The sequence below is a fragment of the Rana temporaria genome, chromosome 4, assembly GCF_905171775.1.
Source record: "Rana temporaria chromosome 4, aRanTem1.1, whole genome shotgun sequence".
Classification (NCBI taxonomy): domain Eukaryota; kingdom Metazoa; phylum Chordata; class Amphibia; order Anura; family Ranidae; genus Rana; species Rana temporaria.
Genome location: NC_053492.1, coordinates 403,911,844 through 403,927,090, shown reverse-complemented (window position 1 = coordinate 403,927,090; position 15,247 = coordinate 403,911,844). Strand labels below are relative to the sequence as shown.

The 15,247-nt window shown below is 47.1% G+C and overlaps 1 non-coding gene across 1 annotated transcript; it reads left to right on the top strand.

Moving 5' to 3' along the window:
• Positions 1–1,479: 1,479 nt before the first annotated feature.
• Positions 1,480–1,552, top strand: TRNAF-GAA. The gene has a single exon. It is a non-coding gene; the product is annotated as a tRNA-Phe (tRNA).
• Positions 1,553–15,247: the final 13,695 nt, after the last annotated feature.

Here is a 15,247-nt window from a genome sequence, read left to right as displayed (position 1 = left end):
AGTCTGCATCATTTCTGAATTTTGGTTATATCATTCATTTTATGCAGCTGCTTCTGCTTTGGTATATACATCTGATCAAATCGTTTTTAGATATCTAGGCAGCTTAATCCTGAGCGCTGGGGCTGTACTGTACTCATTGGGTAGGGCTAGTTTTCAGTCCTTTTTTTGTATTAAAATTATAGACTGATCATTTTTTGTCAGTGGGCAAACATACAAAATCAGCATGGGATCAAATAATTGTTTTCTTCTTTCTTGTATGCAGCACCTGCAGCTCTTTCGGCAGCAGTGGCGGCTGGTGAAGTTTTAGGATGGGGGAGACTGCGGACATATTGCATTAGATTACCAGATGATACTGCGAACATATTGCACAAGATTACCAGAGACTGCGGACATACTACATAAGATTACCAGAGACTGCGGACATACTGCACGAGATTACCAGAGACTGCGTACATACTGGACAAGATTGCCAGAGACTATGGACATACTGCATAAGATTACCAGAGACTGTGGACATACTGCACAAGATTACCAGAGACTGGGGACATACTGCATTAGATTACCAGATGATACTGCGGACATATTGCACAAGATTACCAGAGACTGCGGACATACTGCATCTGCGTCTGCCGGGCCTTAAACCGAGAATCCCCTGTGCAAATGCGCCGCTGCAGTCAGTGGCTCATTGCAAGGGGAATATCTCCTAAACGGTAAAGGTTTAGGAGACATTTTTTTTACCTACAGGTGCTGCTCGCGGCCGCTATTTTCGGGGAACATTTACAGAAAAAAACAGTTAATGAGGGGGGGGGGGGAAGTTAATGAAAAGTTAATAAGGGGGGGGGATGGTGCTCGCGGACGCTATTTTCGGGGAACATTTACAGAATAGAAGAGTTAATAAGATGTCGCGGCCATTTAAAAAAAAAAAGTTACTAAGGGGGGGGTTGGAGTGTCGCTATTTTCGCCTGATATGTAAATAAATGTTAATCAGCTCAGATGTGTGGGAAGACGGCCGCTTTAATAGGAGGTTTTTTGAGCTGCTGTCTCTACAAAATTACTCGGCATGAATTAGGCTTCTGTTCTTTACCTGTTATGGAGACTGCGATGAGTTCCACTAAGCCGACGTCACTTCCTGTACTTCCAGTGACGTCGGCAGTAGCACAGAAAGCACCGTCTAGTTGGGAACTGAAAAAATCTCTGTACTGTGTGCACCCGCAATACAGTCCATCGCGCCGGAAGCATGTGGTGCGATGGGATTATTTTTTTTCTTAAAGAGACATGTTTAAATAATTTTTTTTTTTTTTTACTGACTTGGGGGGGGGCGACGCTCTGGGCGCCCCACTGTTTGGCAGAGGAAAGCACCCAGAAATGTATTGCCAAGTTCATGAAACAAATGAATAAAGTGCAGCGCTCAAAAATCCACAATATCCCACCTCTAAGAAACCTCAATGTCTAATTAATAAAATATATGCCCCTTAACTTGCCAAAATAGCTCAGTTGGGAGAGCGTTAGATTGAAGATCTAAAGGGCCCTGGTTCAAATCCAGGTTTTGGCAGCTGTTGACGCATTCCCAGGTGTTCGAGGAGGTAGACTCAATCTGTATTAGTCATATAGAGAGTGATATATGGAGACCTGATGAGCGATCAATTTGCCTATGAAACCATGACCATTTCTAAACGTTTATTGTAATAAACTTTTTTTTTATGGAAAACACAATGATGTATGTTTTGGGCCCCTTTCACACAGTGTGAAGTCGGCAATGTTTTGACATCTGTCCACCGAAACTGAAGGTGCACAGGAGAAGACCCCTGTCAGCTCTATGGGCAGCCGGGTGTAAAGGTTTATTCATTTATTGAACTATCTAGACGGCAGGGGTAGACAACCGAAGAGACAAGGAGATCTACCTAACAACATGGGAGAAGTCAGAGATCACAGGGTGCAATATCGTCCACTCACCACCTGATTTAAACCTAGAATTGTTGTACCACCGCATCGCAATCACCACCTCACTAGCTGTAAAACATACCCGGATTGCTTTTCAGTGGAGCAACAGTGCCTTCTACACTTGTAAATGAGCCCTTAGTTGGATTTGGTGGCGGAGCTTTTAGGGCTCATTCACACGTACGGTCGGAGGGCAGTAAAATCCTGCAGTTGAGCCACAGTTTTACTGCCCTCAAGCTGTACCCCCTTCAGCTGCGAAAGCCTAGGGTGTACACATGCTGCAGCAGGAATTATAATCCGTCACTTTCAGTGGGCACTACCGCCCGCCAAACGCAACCCATTCAAGTAAATAAGGCTACTCTGCAAGCGCCCGGCAACTACATACTTGTGTGGGGTCCAAGGGGTTAAAACAGGTGGTGAGGAGGCGATGCAAAACCTCCTAACCCCCCCACTTTAATCCCTTGGTCGCTGAACTGTACAAGATTGTAGGGCGCTTGCAGAGTTGCCTCATACACTTGAATAGGTCACACTTGGCTTGCTATACCTGCCAAGCGTGACAGGGCATATAATTCCTGCAGCAGCTACAACAGGTGTACACCCCTAGCCACTATAGCTAAAAAGGGTGCAGTTTTGGGGTAGTAACCACTCTGGATAATACTAGCAGGGATAAGAGGCGGAGTGCAGTTGATATCACTCCGCCTTATACTACAGCTGGAACTACAGAAGAGATATCAGCAGATGCAGTCACCAGCTCGCTCCATGGCACAGATGAAACCACAAAAGTAGTCCCTCTGCTTATATAGGGCTGCAATGCATTTGATGCCGAGGGCATGATCTACCAGTCATCTGACTGCGATCAACTGAAAGATCACGATCAACAGGTTGCTGACCCCAGCTACTGTATAAGGCCTCATGCACACAGAGCGTCTGTTTAACCCCTCTGAACGCCCTTTCTCCTGGCAGAAGAATAGCTGCTTAAAAAATGTGGTAAAAGGGTTTAGGTGCATCAGAAATCCGCGCGTACACGATAAGCGGTGACGTGGCCGCGCCGTCGCCGCAACGATTACACGGCGACATGCGCGGCCCTGGAAGGTCAATGCTTCCACGCATGCGTCGAATCACTTCGACGCATGCGAGGGATGGTGGCCGAGCGGACATGTACGGTGAGTCTGTACAGACGACCGAACATGTCCGACGGACAGGCTTCCAGCGGACATGTTTCTTAGCATGCTAAGAAATTTTTGTCCGCTGGAAAACGGTCGACTGGACAAATGTCCGCGGACCAGTTTCAGCAGACATGTTCGGTCGTGTGTACGGGGCCTTGGAAAAAGTTCTGCAAGCAGCATCTTTGGGACCGTTTGGGAGCACTGTATATTTATTGCGCTTCGAAAGCACTGCAACACAAGAGTTTTAAACCCCTTCTTTACGGTTAAATGCTCCCCGTTAGCGGACGAAAAGCACTGCTAAAACGAGTTGCGCTTTACCACTAACACCCCAATGTGAAAGGGGTCAAAGGGAAATACGCCAATTTTGTGGTTTTAATATAAGTGATGTGCTGACATTTCGGGTGCTGAAAATGATCGACCGAAAATAGGGATTTCAGTGTTGTGGCAAACAAAAAGTGCCTAAAATGCCTGAGATTTTACCTTGCTTTTTCATAGGTTATGTGACTGTAAATATCCATCAAAAACGAAACACGCGTTCTTCCTGCCTTTTCCATGCATTTCATCAGGTAGGTGTTATTCATTTAAATTTATAATAAAAAGTTGAATATAATACAATATATATTAAACGTCAACTTCGGTTTCGGTCAAGTGCATCCTGAATTTTCGGTTTTGCCACTGAAATTATCATAATAGTAAATATTGATGCCTTGTACAGAATGATAGAAAAGGGGGAGACGGTTTTAATTCCCCCTTTTCTCATTGGAAAGCGGCAGGGCAGGCAGTTTTAAGGCTCCCCTTGAGGAGCCTGCTATGAGTCTCAAGGGTTCACCTGGTACTCACATGGCCTAGGAGAGTTAAAACGTGACTTTCCCGGGCTTTGGGGGAACACCTGGTGCTCACATGGCCTGGAGAAGCTTTACACGTGACTTTACGGGGCTTTTGGGGGTACTGGGGACTTGTTCCAGTTCTATCCAGCCAGGTCCAGTACTAGTTAGGGCTATAAAAAAGGGGGTTCCGTTCCCTTGATTCAGTCGCCTCAGAGGACAGGATCTGTGGTGTTCCCCCTCCCCCCCTGTTTTTTATTTTTGTAGCGGCTGTAAATTATGTGGTAGTGTCACCTTTGAAAAAAATGTATAAAAAATCTTCAAAGGGGGAATAATTTGTTATGAATTTATTTATTTATTTTATGGATGATTTTAAAGTCTAAAGTTATTATATACAGCCTGAGCCGTAGTGGCTGGATTGTTTAAAGTTTAATAAATGGTTTTGTTATTGATTTAAATTTAGTCTTAAAATCAATAATAAAGCAGCCACGGCCATATTTATTCCAAACATTTGTCTGAATGTTTTTTTTTTTGTTGTTTTTTGTTTTTATGGAGGTCCTGCCTGCTGTCCCATGAAATCTATCAGTGTATAGGTACAATAGAAGAATGTCACATAATTAATAAAGTGACATCTGGATAGTTTAGGATAAAACAGCGGGCCCCACGGAGACAACATCTTCTAGGGGCTTCAATTAAGTAGAAGCAAAGGGTGACCCCCAGTGTGTTCAAAAACACTGTGCAGCTTTGACCTATTGTGATTAGTTATAAAGCCTTACCTGTAGGCCTCAGCTGTGCCCCATCCTGTCCTGTTGCTAGGAAGCTTGTGAAACGGTGAACCAGGACGCACCGGACCCCTGCTGTGAGCGGCATGCAGCAAAAGTGTGAACCTAGCCTAAGTTTGCAACCCCCATGTCCTGACTGTTGCTAGGATGTGAAAACTGTTGGATGATACTGCAACAGCACTACAGGAGCAAAGACCAATAGTTTTCCTGTGATAGCAACAAGGCAGAATGTGGGGCTGCTAACAGGGTTTTGTTTCAGCCAGGCCTCTAGGGGGCCCCAGTTTGCTTAGCAATGTTGTGAGGGAGCGCAGTGTACACTCAGGGGTTTCAGTGAGGAGAACTCTCTCTCCTGTGATTCTGGGGGAGAGCGTCTATTGGTCGAAGCTTCCTAGCAACAGGACAGGATGGGGCACAGCTGAGGCCTACAGGTAAGGCTTTATAACTAATCACAATAGGTCAAAGCTGCACAGTGTTTTTGAACACACTGGGGGTCACCCTTTGCTTCTACTTAATTGAACTAACTACATAATGTGGCCCCTAGAAGATGTTGTCTCGGTGGGGCCCGCTGTTTTATCCTAAACTATCCAGATGTCACTTTATTATTTATGTGACATTTTCAAAGGTGACACTACCACATAATTTACAGCCGCTACAAAAATAAAAAACAGGGGGGGAAGGGGAACACCACAGATCCTGTCCTCTGAGGCGACTGAATCAAGGGAACGGAACCCCCTTTTTTATAGCCCTAACTAGTACTGGACCTGGCTGAATAGAACTGGAACAAGTCCCCAGTACCCCCAAAAGCCCCGTAAAGTCACGTGTAAACTTTCTCCAGGCCATGTGAGCACCAGGTGTTCCCCCAAAGCCCGGGAAAGTCACGTTTTAACTCTCCTAGGCCATGTGAGTACCAGGTGAACCCTTGAGAGCCATAGCAGGCTCCTCAAGGGGAGCCTTAAAACTGCCTGCCCCGCCGCTTTCCAATGAGAAAAGGGGGAATTAAAACCGTCTCCCCTTTTCTATCATTCTGTACAAGGCATCAATATTTACTATTATGATAATTTCAGTGGCAAAACCGAAAATTCAGGATGCACTTGACCGAAACCGAAGTTGACGTTTAATATATATATATATATATATACATACTTTTATACATATTTGTATTATATTCAACTTTTTATTATAAATTTAAATGAATAACACCTCCCTGATGAAATGCATGGAAAAGGCAGGAAGCGATGACTAAGCATTAGTTGTTAATGCGAAACGCGTCAGATGTCTATCCCACTGTATGCTGTTGTGTGCTGTGCATTTTTTCCTTTTTACAATAAAGAGCACGTCTTTTTTCAACAAGACTTTTTGGAGTGCGGCTGTCCATCCATTCTCCCACCTGCTTAATTCTATGCATTGCCAGCACCCGTGTGATTCCTGAGTGGACATTGATTACCTGCCTGTGCTCACCTGGAGCGGCGGTCTCCCTACCGAAAAGGCAGGAAGAACGCATAAAAAAATGCACACGTGTTTCGTTTTTGATGGATATTTCCAGTCACATAACCTATGAAAATGACACCATAAGCAAGGTAAAATCTCAGGCATTTTAGGCACTTTTTGTTTGCCACAACACTGAAATCCCTATTTTCGGTCGATAATTTTCAGCACCCGAAATGTCAGCACATCACTTATATTAAAACCACAAAATTGGCGTATTTCCCTTTGACCCCTTTCACATTGGGGTGTTAGTGGTAAAGCGCAACTCGCTTTAGCGGTGCTTTTCGTCCGCTAACGGGGAGCATTTAACCGTAAAGAAGGGGTTTAAAACTGAGACAGCGAGGAATCGCAATCGTGGGTTACCTGGACGACTTCCTTCTAGAAGCAGCTTTCGCCTCAGAATTAGAGGAGGATGTAGCAATCGCCAGTCAGACTCTTCGGGAGTTTGGTTGGGTTCTAAGCCTTCCAGAAGTCGGTGTTGGTACGGACTCAACACCTGGAGTACCTGGGCATGATTCTGGACTCCTCAGAGGCAAGAGTTTTTCTCCCTTCGGACAAACTGCAGACTCTTCGGGCTGCGGTGAAGCTGTTGGCGTCCTGCAAGTGGTCGTCGCTGCGCTTCTGCATGCGAGTCCTGGGTCTCATGGTAGCCAATTTCGAACCGGTACGGAATGCTTAATTTCACACTCAGTGGAGTCATGCAAAAGGAGATCCTGTCCAAATGGGACAAATCTCTGTTGTCTCTGGATTGTCAAATTTGGGTGAGCCAGCTAGTCAGGGATTCCCTGATCTAGTAGCGGAGGTCTCCGGCCCTTCGGTCCGGAAAGTCGTTCCTTCCTTTTCATTGGACGGTGGTCACGACGGACGCCAGCCTGACTGGTTGGGGGGGAGTTTGGGGCGTACAGTCGGCACAGGGTCGTTGGACGCAGGAAGAATCCCGCCTGCAGATCAATGTGCTGGAACTTCGGGCGATCAGGTGGTGCCTCTCCACATGGTCGCGGAGGCTGCAGAGACGCACAGTCAGGATCCAGTCAGACAACGCCACGGCGGTGGCGTATATCAACCATCAAGGAGGAACAAGGAGCTCGACTGCAGCATTGGAGGTTGCTCACATCCTGTGGTGGGCAGAGCAGCGCGTGCCGGCCCTATCGGCCGTGTACATTCCGGGCGTAGAAAACTGGCAGGTAGATTACCTAAGTTGTCAGATGCTGGACCAAGGGGAATGGTTGCTACATCCGGAGGTTTTTCGACTCCTTTTCCTGAGATGGGGCATGCCGGATGTGGATCTCCTGGCTTCTCGACTCAATCGGAAGGTACTGAGGTTTGTGGCCAGGTCCAAAGATCCCTGGGTGGACGCGTTGGTGGCTCCATGGGGGCATTATCAGCTGATTTATGCCTTTCCCTCGTTAAAACTTCTCCCTCGTCTGCTTCGCAGAGTGGAGACCGAGGGTATTCCGGTGATTCTGATTGCCCCAGATTGGCCTCAGCGCCCCTGGTACGCCGACCTAGTACGAATAGTGGCGGATGTTCCTTGGCGACTGCTGATGTGAGAGGACCATCTGTTGCAAGGCCCTATACTTCATCCTGCTTTACAGTCACTGGCTTTAACGGTGTGGCTCTTGAAAGTCAGGTGCTAAGGGACCGAGGTCTGTCGGAGTCGTAATCTCCACTATGCTGAGGGCACGGAAGTCATTTTCTCTAAAGATTTATCATTACACATGGAAGGCCTAGATCTCTATGTGTGAGGAGATGGGGTGGTGTCCACGTACGTATTCGATCTCCAGGGTTCTGCTGTTTTTGCAGCGGGGAGAGGATCAGAAACTTGCCTTAAGCACCATTAAGGTGCAGATATCAGCCTTGGCTGTCTTTTTTCAGCGTCCCATGGTGGCTCATTCATTGGTGAGTATGTTTGTGCAGGGGGTTTGACATGTGGCTCCTCCGGTTCGACCACCGCTGCCTCCGTGGGATTTGAATCTGGTGCTCTCGGTACTTCAGAAACCGCTGTTTGAAAACATTAGGGAGATCCCCCTTGTTTTGGCTTTTCATCTAAATGAGGACATTGTGCTTCCATCCTTGTGTCCTCGGCCGTTGCATCCAAAAGAGGTTGCTTTGCACTTCTTGGATGTGGTCCGGGCTCTAAGGTGACCACATGTTCCGAATTGCCGGGAATGTCCCACATTTTGCAGGTCTGTCCTGGGTCCCGGGCAGCTTCATTCCAGGACAACACAGTCTCCCGGAATGAAACTGACACCGCCCCCCCCCCCCCGGGACAATCTGATGCCCCCAAAAAAAGCCGCCACATTGCTGCTTTACTCACAATACTTGCCCTGGCTGGGAATGTCTGGAAAGGCACAATCCCCACCCCCTGCTTTTGATTGGAATAAATCATAAATCCTGCCTCTTGTGTCTAATCACTGCAGGGCAGTGTAGAGCCAGCGTTGGAACAAAGTAAAACGGGTCTCGGCCGACCAGTACAAGTCCCGTCAGTGAGTAAAGTGGCGAAGTGGTGGCCTCTTTTGGGGGCGTGATCAGTGCTTCTGAGTAGAGCGCACACCCGCCAGTGTTGTGCTATGATTTGTTGCAGCACAAGCAGATTTTTGGGAAGGAGGGTTGTCCCTGAATTGCAGTTTGGAAATGTGGTCACCCTATCTGCAAGGGGGCGGGTGTATTACAATTATATCGTGTAAGGGGCGGATGCCACAAACTCCCCCATCAACAGTGCAAAACTTGCCCTTCTTATCATACACCCGCCCCCCCCTTGCAGATGGTATAATTTTTATATACACGCCACGCCCCCCGTGGCCTGTGTATTACTATTATATTGTCTGATAGGGGGGGCGGGTGTATGAAAAGTAGGGCATGTTTTGCACTGTTGATGGGGAGTTTGTGGCATCTGCCCCTTACACGATATAATTGTAATATACATGCCCCCCCTTGCAGAGTGGAGCGAGCATCGGCAGCGACTGTCACTATGCCCTGTTCATTGCGCAGGCGCAGTCTACAGCTCATGCCCAGCTCTTCATGTTCGGTAATTTTCGGATCTAGAGCGTTGCGCCTGCGCAGTCCAGGGCGGGCATTATCCGCCAGGGGGACACATCTCAACAGAACACCAGCAAACACAATTTAAAAAAAGCACCCGCATTCCGGGGGTACGTGGGGCGTAATAACTGACTGTGTTGATGGGCAAACCAAGCAATTTTCTAAGGAAAAAAAATGCATAATCTATGGGTTGCCTTAAGCCTCGTACACACGATCGGATTTATGGCAGACAAAACATCAGACTTTTGTCTGAAGAGCGTTGGCCATTAACTTGTCTTGCATACAAACGTCACACAATTGTCGGCCAACAAACACGAACGTAGTGACTTTCCTACATGAAGTTTCAGCTCTTGAGCGCCACCCTTTGGGCAACTTCTGCTAATGTCGTGTTTGGTGAGCATTGATTCCGAGCATGCGTGTTTGTACTTTGGACTTTTGTGTGAAGGACTTGTGTACACACGATTGGAAAATCTGACAACAGACCGTTGTCTGCAGAAAATTTATAAGCCTGGCATCCAACAATTGTCCGCAAAAAGTCTGACAACAATTGTCTGATGGAGCGTACGAATGGTCGGATTTTAGGTCAAAGCCTCGTACACACGATCGGACTTCCATCAGACTTTTCTGTGGATTTTTGTTCAAAGGGCCTTGGCCGTTAACTTGTTCTGCATACACACGGCAGAACATTTTGAGCCAACATACACCAAACCACATGGTTTTTCCGTTCTTTACCGCCACCCTTTGGGCAACTTCTGCTATTGTTGTCTGATGTTTAGCATTGGTTCCAAACATGCGTTGCGTGTTTGTACTTTGGATTTTAGTTGGATGGATTTGTGTACAATCCGACGTAACAGATTTATTGTCAGACAATTGGTGAGTATGAGCAACCAACATTTGTTGTCATTGATTCCGCCAACAATTTCTGATGAAGCATACACACGGTCGAATTATCCGACACAACACGTCCATCAGACAATTATGGTCATAAAATCTGATATTGTGTGCGGGCCTCAACAGTCTGTCATCACACAATTCCCGTCAGAAAATTCGATCGTGTGTACGAGGCTTTAAGGCTCATACACACAATGCAACATTATGGCCATAATTGTCTGACGGGCGTGTTGGGTCTGAAAATCCGACCGTGTGTATGCTCCATCAGACAATTATTGGCTGAATTACAACAAAAGTTGGCTCTTCATGCTCACCAATTGTTGGGTAATAAATCTGTTACATCTTAAACATCAGCCAACAATAGCAGAAGTTGCTCAAAGGGTGGCGGTTAAGAGCTGAAAAACCATGTGGTTTGGTGAATGTTGGCTGAAAATGTTGTGCCGTGTGTATGCAGAACAAGTTCACGGCCACGGCCAACGCCCTTCGGCCCAAAATCCATGGAAAAATTGGTTGGAAGTTCAATTGTGTGTACGAGGCTTTAGGGCCCTTTCAGACGTGCGGAGCGTATGTCTGCCTTTTCATCTATCCGTTTGCGGATGAAAAAGGAACATACATCCGCTGACACCCGTAATCACCTGCCTCCGCAAAGATCCGATTTTGCAGACGGAAGAATGTCCTATTTTTTCTTCCGTCTGCAGATCGGATGAACATGGACACACGGTCCGTGTTCATCCGATCCCCCCATAGGGGAGAGCAGAGAAAAGACAGGGCGGTCCCTGCACAGTGTGCGGGGACCGCCCTGTCAGCCGCCGGCTCAGCTGGGATATACGGAGCGATCCCCGCTGAGCTTACGGACACACAGAGGCAGGGCCGGATTTGCTCTCCCTGCCGCCCCAAGGCCAGGTTCCACAATGCACTCCCTCCCCGCCAACCGAACCAGCCCCCCCCCCCCCAAATCAACGGAGAATGGCAACCGGATGGCAGGGGCGGCACGATTAGTTCAAATATTATAAAAAAAAATCTTTTACTTTTTTTATCACTTTTTTTATTTGTAGCTTGTCGTTTTACTTTTTTTTTTTTTTATAATTTTCTTATTTTTAACATTATTTTTCTTATTCTTTTACTCTTTTAATTTTTTATTTAATTATTATTTCTTTTTTTTATCATTTTTTTTTCACTTAAAGGATCACTAAAGGTTTTTTTTTTTTTAGCTAAATAGCTTCCTTTACCTTACTGCAGTACTGGTTTCATGTCCTTATTGTTCGTTTTTGCTTTGAAGTTGCTGTAAAGCTGCTCTGATCTCCACACTTCCTGGTTGTCTGTTTCCTTATAACCATTGTGACGGTATCGGTATGATATCCCCGTCAAAGATTCCCTTCTTCCATAAGAACATCACCCCAATATTCCACTAGGAGGGATATTCCTGAGATCGCCCATTAAGCCACACATTAGTCCAGGCTTACTGCTAGAACAAGACAGAGTTTAATGTTATATCACACAGCTTATATGTCATTTCCAAAACTGTTACAATGACAAATCTCCACCCCCCTCACACTGGGGCTTCCATACAGATTATAGGCAGACACGACGGAGCCGAGTCTGAAAACACATTTTCTTTAGACAATGACATCAATGACGCTGAGTACTGAATACACTAACTAGACAACTCGACCCCTCATATAGAGAGATAATTACCACAATGAAGCAATCAGAATAATTAACACAAGCCACTTAAACACAGATCTCCTTCACACAACACAATAGATCAATTAACCTTTAGAAATAGTGAGGGGACATTAGCACTTCAATAACCGGATGGTAATCACAATGGCAAGCAGGGAGAATTAAACTGAGACATATAGGCAAATGTATCACAATGGCCCCCCTTTTTCTCCCTGCTCCGGAAAACCCGGTTGGACCTTCCCTGGTCCAGTAGGGTTGACGGGTTTAGAGCTTTTAGTCCGAGGTTAACTCCGTTTGGCATGACTGACCTCCCTTGGCAACTGCTTCAGACTCAGGTATGCCACCGGGTCGTCAGATCACACGCCGGTCAGTCCCCAAGTCTTTGTGCGATCTGCAAAGTCACCAGAAGTCAGTGTGAAGACGGCGAATGGGTCTGTGCGCCGCCATCTAGGTGTCCCGCTATGGGAGGGGGCAGGTTATGGCTCTGAAGTGACAATCACAGGAGATTCATAAAAAGAAAAAGTTATATTTGTTGAAATGCTGTAGCACTGGTGCTCAGAGTCCGGGGGGGGGGGGGAAGGGGACTCAGAGCCCCATAAGGTCAGCCACCCCCTGCTCCCTCCGCAGCCGCCGGTTCTCCTCTTTGAGCTTCTCCAGCTCCATCTCCAGTTCATGGAGTCTGGGGGGTCAGCCCGCTGTGACCTCAGGTGGTTGTTCTCCTCCTCCATGCGGCTTATGCACTCCTCCAGCTCTATGTACTCACGGATCAGATCCTGCTTGCTCATGTCCTGCAGGCTTTCCACGTGGTCCTTCATCATCAGGAACTGGGTGGTGGTGTAAGGGACCACCGGTGGGCCCTTGGCGAACATCTCGGCCCGCATCTGGGGCGCCCGCTGCGATTCCATCTCCTCCAGTCGCTTCTTCTCCTCCCAGGTCCGCTGGTTATATGACTTCCAGGACCTCTTCTTCTTGGAGGGTAGCTGGCGGTGCCTCTTGCTGCCCAGCCCCCTCCAAGGCCCCTCCGGCTCATGGCTGTCGCCCATGACCAGCTGACAATGGTGTTCCCTGTTGTCCGTAATAACAGATTGTACCATGAGGGCTTCATAAGGGGTGCCCAATGGTTCTTCCTGACCCAGCTCCTGGGGATCCCAAGCCGAGTCTACACAATGGGCTGCTGCTGGTGGGCGGTACCCAGGTTGAGACCAATTTGACCTGGTGTTGTCATTCATGGGGCAATTCTGCTTGAAGTGACCCAACTGTTTGCACCGGAAGCAGCGTTGTTCGTTGTCCTCCTGGCGTGGGTAGCGAGGGCTAGATGTCATCGGTCTGTTAGGCGGTTGGTATCTAGCGGCTGGTGGGTGTGAGGGCGCCGTTGGTCGTGGAGGTTGTACCCGTGGTGTGACCTGGTTTGTCTTGCGAGTATCCGCATATTCATCCGCCAACTTCGCGGCCTCTGGTAGAGTCATGGGCCTGCGATCTCTCACCCAATCTTTGACGTCCGTCTGGATGTGATTGTAAAATTGCTCCAGGAGCATTAGTTGCAAAATGTCCTCTGCGGTGGTGGCCTGGCTGCTGTTAACCCAGTTAGAGGCCGACAGGGACAACTGGCATGCCCATTCCGCGTAAGAGTCTTTCGTGGTTTTGCGTGAGTCCCTGAACTTCTGTCGGTGGGACTCTGGGGTTACTGCATAACGAGCCAAGAGCACTTCTTTAACCCGGGCGTAGCTATGGATATCCTGATCTGGCACGGTCCGGAAAGCATCAGAAGCTTTGCCTGACAGTTTGCCTGACAATATTGCAACCCACTCTCTTCTAGCTATTCGGTGCAGGTTACATTGTCGCTCAAAATCCGCCAGGTAGTTATCAATCTCACAGTCCTTTTCATCAAAAGCTTTAAAAGCGCTAAACGGAATCTTCCTTCCGTCTGCTGTGCTGTACTCACTGTTCGGAGAAGGTGCGGCTGCTTGTTGGACTGCTGCCAGTTTTAACTGTAGTTCTGCGTCCCTTATTTCTTTAGCCTCCTGTAGCTCCATCACTCTCAGCACCACATCTGCCGTTGGGTTCGGGCCGAACCATACTAGCTTCTCTCTCATTAGCTTGTTGGCTGGCGATTCCTCCTCCTGAATCACTGGTGTCTCCATCTCTTGTACCGCTGGAGTTGCTGCAATCCCGTTCTCCTGGTCTATCTCCATTGATTCTGCTATGATGACCCGCTTGGTTTTGTTGCTAGCAATCCTTCCACGAACTTCCAGTAGTTCTTCCAGTGTCTGCTTGGAATCCGGGTGTGAAGGGGAATAGAAGGGAAAATCCCACTGCTACCAACCAATTGTGACGGTATCGGTATGATATCCCCGTCAAAGATTCCCTTCTTCCATAAGAACATCACCCCAATATTCCACTAGGAGGGATATTCCTGAGATCGCCCATTAAGCCACACATTAGTCCAGGCTTACTGCTAGAACAAGACAGAGTTTAATGTTATATCACACAGCTTATATGTCATTTCCAAAACTGTTACAATGACAATCTCCGCCCCCCTCACACTGGGGCTTCCATACAGATTATAGGCAGACACGACGGAGCCGAGTCTGAAAACACATTTTCTTTAGACAATGACATCAATGACGCTGAGTACTGAATACATTAACTAGACAACTCGACCCCTCATATAGAGAGATAATTACCACAATGAAGCAATCAGAATAATTAACACAAGCCACTTAAACACAGATCTCCTTCACACAACACAATAGATCAATTAACCTTTAGAAATAGTGAGGGGACATTAGCACTTCAATAACCGGATGGTAATCACAATGGCAAGCAGGGAGAATTAAACTGAGACATATAGGCAAATGTATCACAACCATCATACTGGGAGCTTTTCACTGTGGTCTAAGCTGTCATTACTGTGTGTCTAAAACTTAACAGAACCAATCAGATTAATTTTAAAAACAAAACACTGCCCTGGATTTGTTTGTTTTTGTTCTGTGTGTCTCTCTAGTTCACAGGAACATGAAACCAGTTTAAAAGTGAAACTAACCTGCAGGCACATTACATGATTGATTTTTATCTATTTGTAATCATTTTTAAAAGGAATCAGTTAACTTTTATGTCTCTATACCCTGTAAACAGTCATTTCAGCAAAAAAAATGTTTTCCTTTAGTGACCCTTTAACTTTATTGCTTTGTCACCTCCAATTGTGTGATAGCAATTGGAGGTGACAGGTTCTCTTTATTGACCCTGTTACCTCCAAAACAGGAGTCCTAGCACTGTGCTAGAACTCCTGTCACGGCTGAGATGGGAAGAGCGCAGCTCACTCCTCTCACTGTGTACATCGGCGGCAGGGACAGAAGACAGACTCTGCAGCCAGGGGGAGGACAGATTCTTGAAGGCAAAGCCAGCAGAGAGAGGTGTGTGTGTGTGGGGGGGGGGGGGG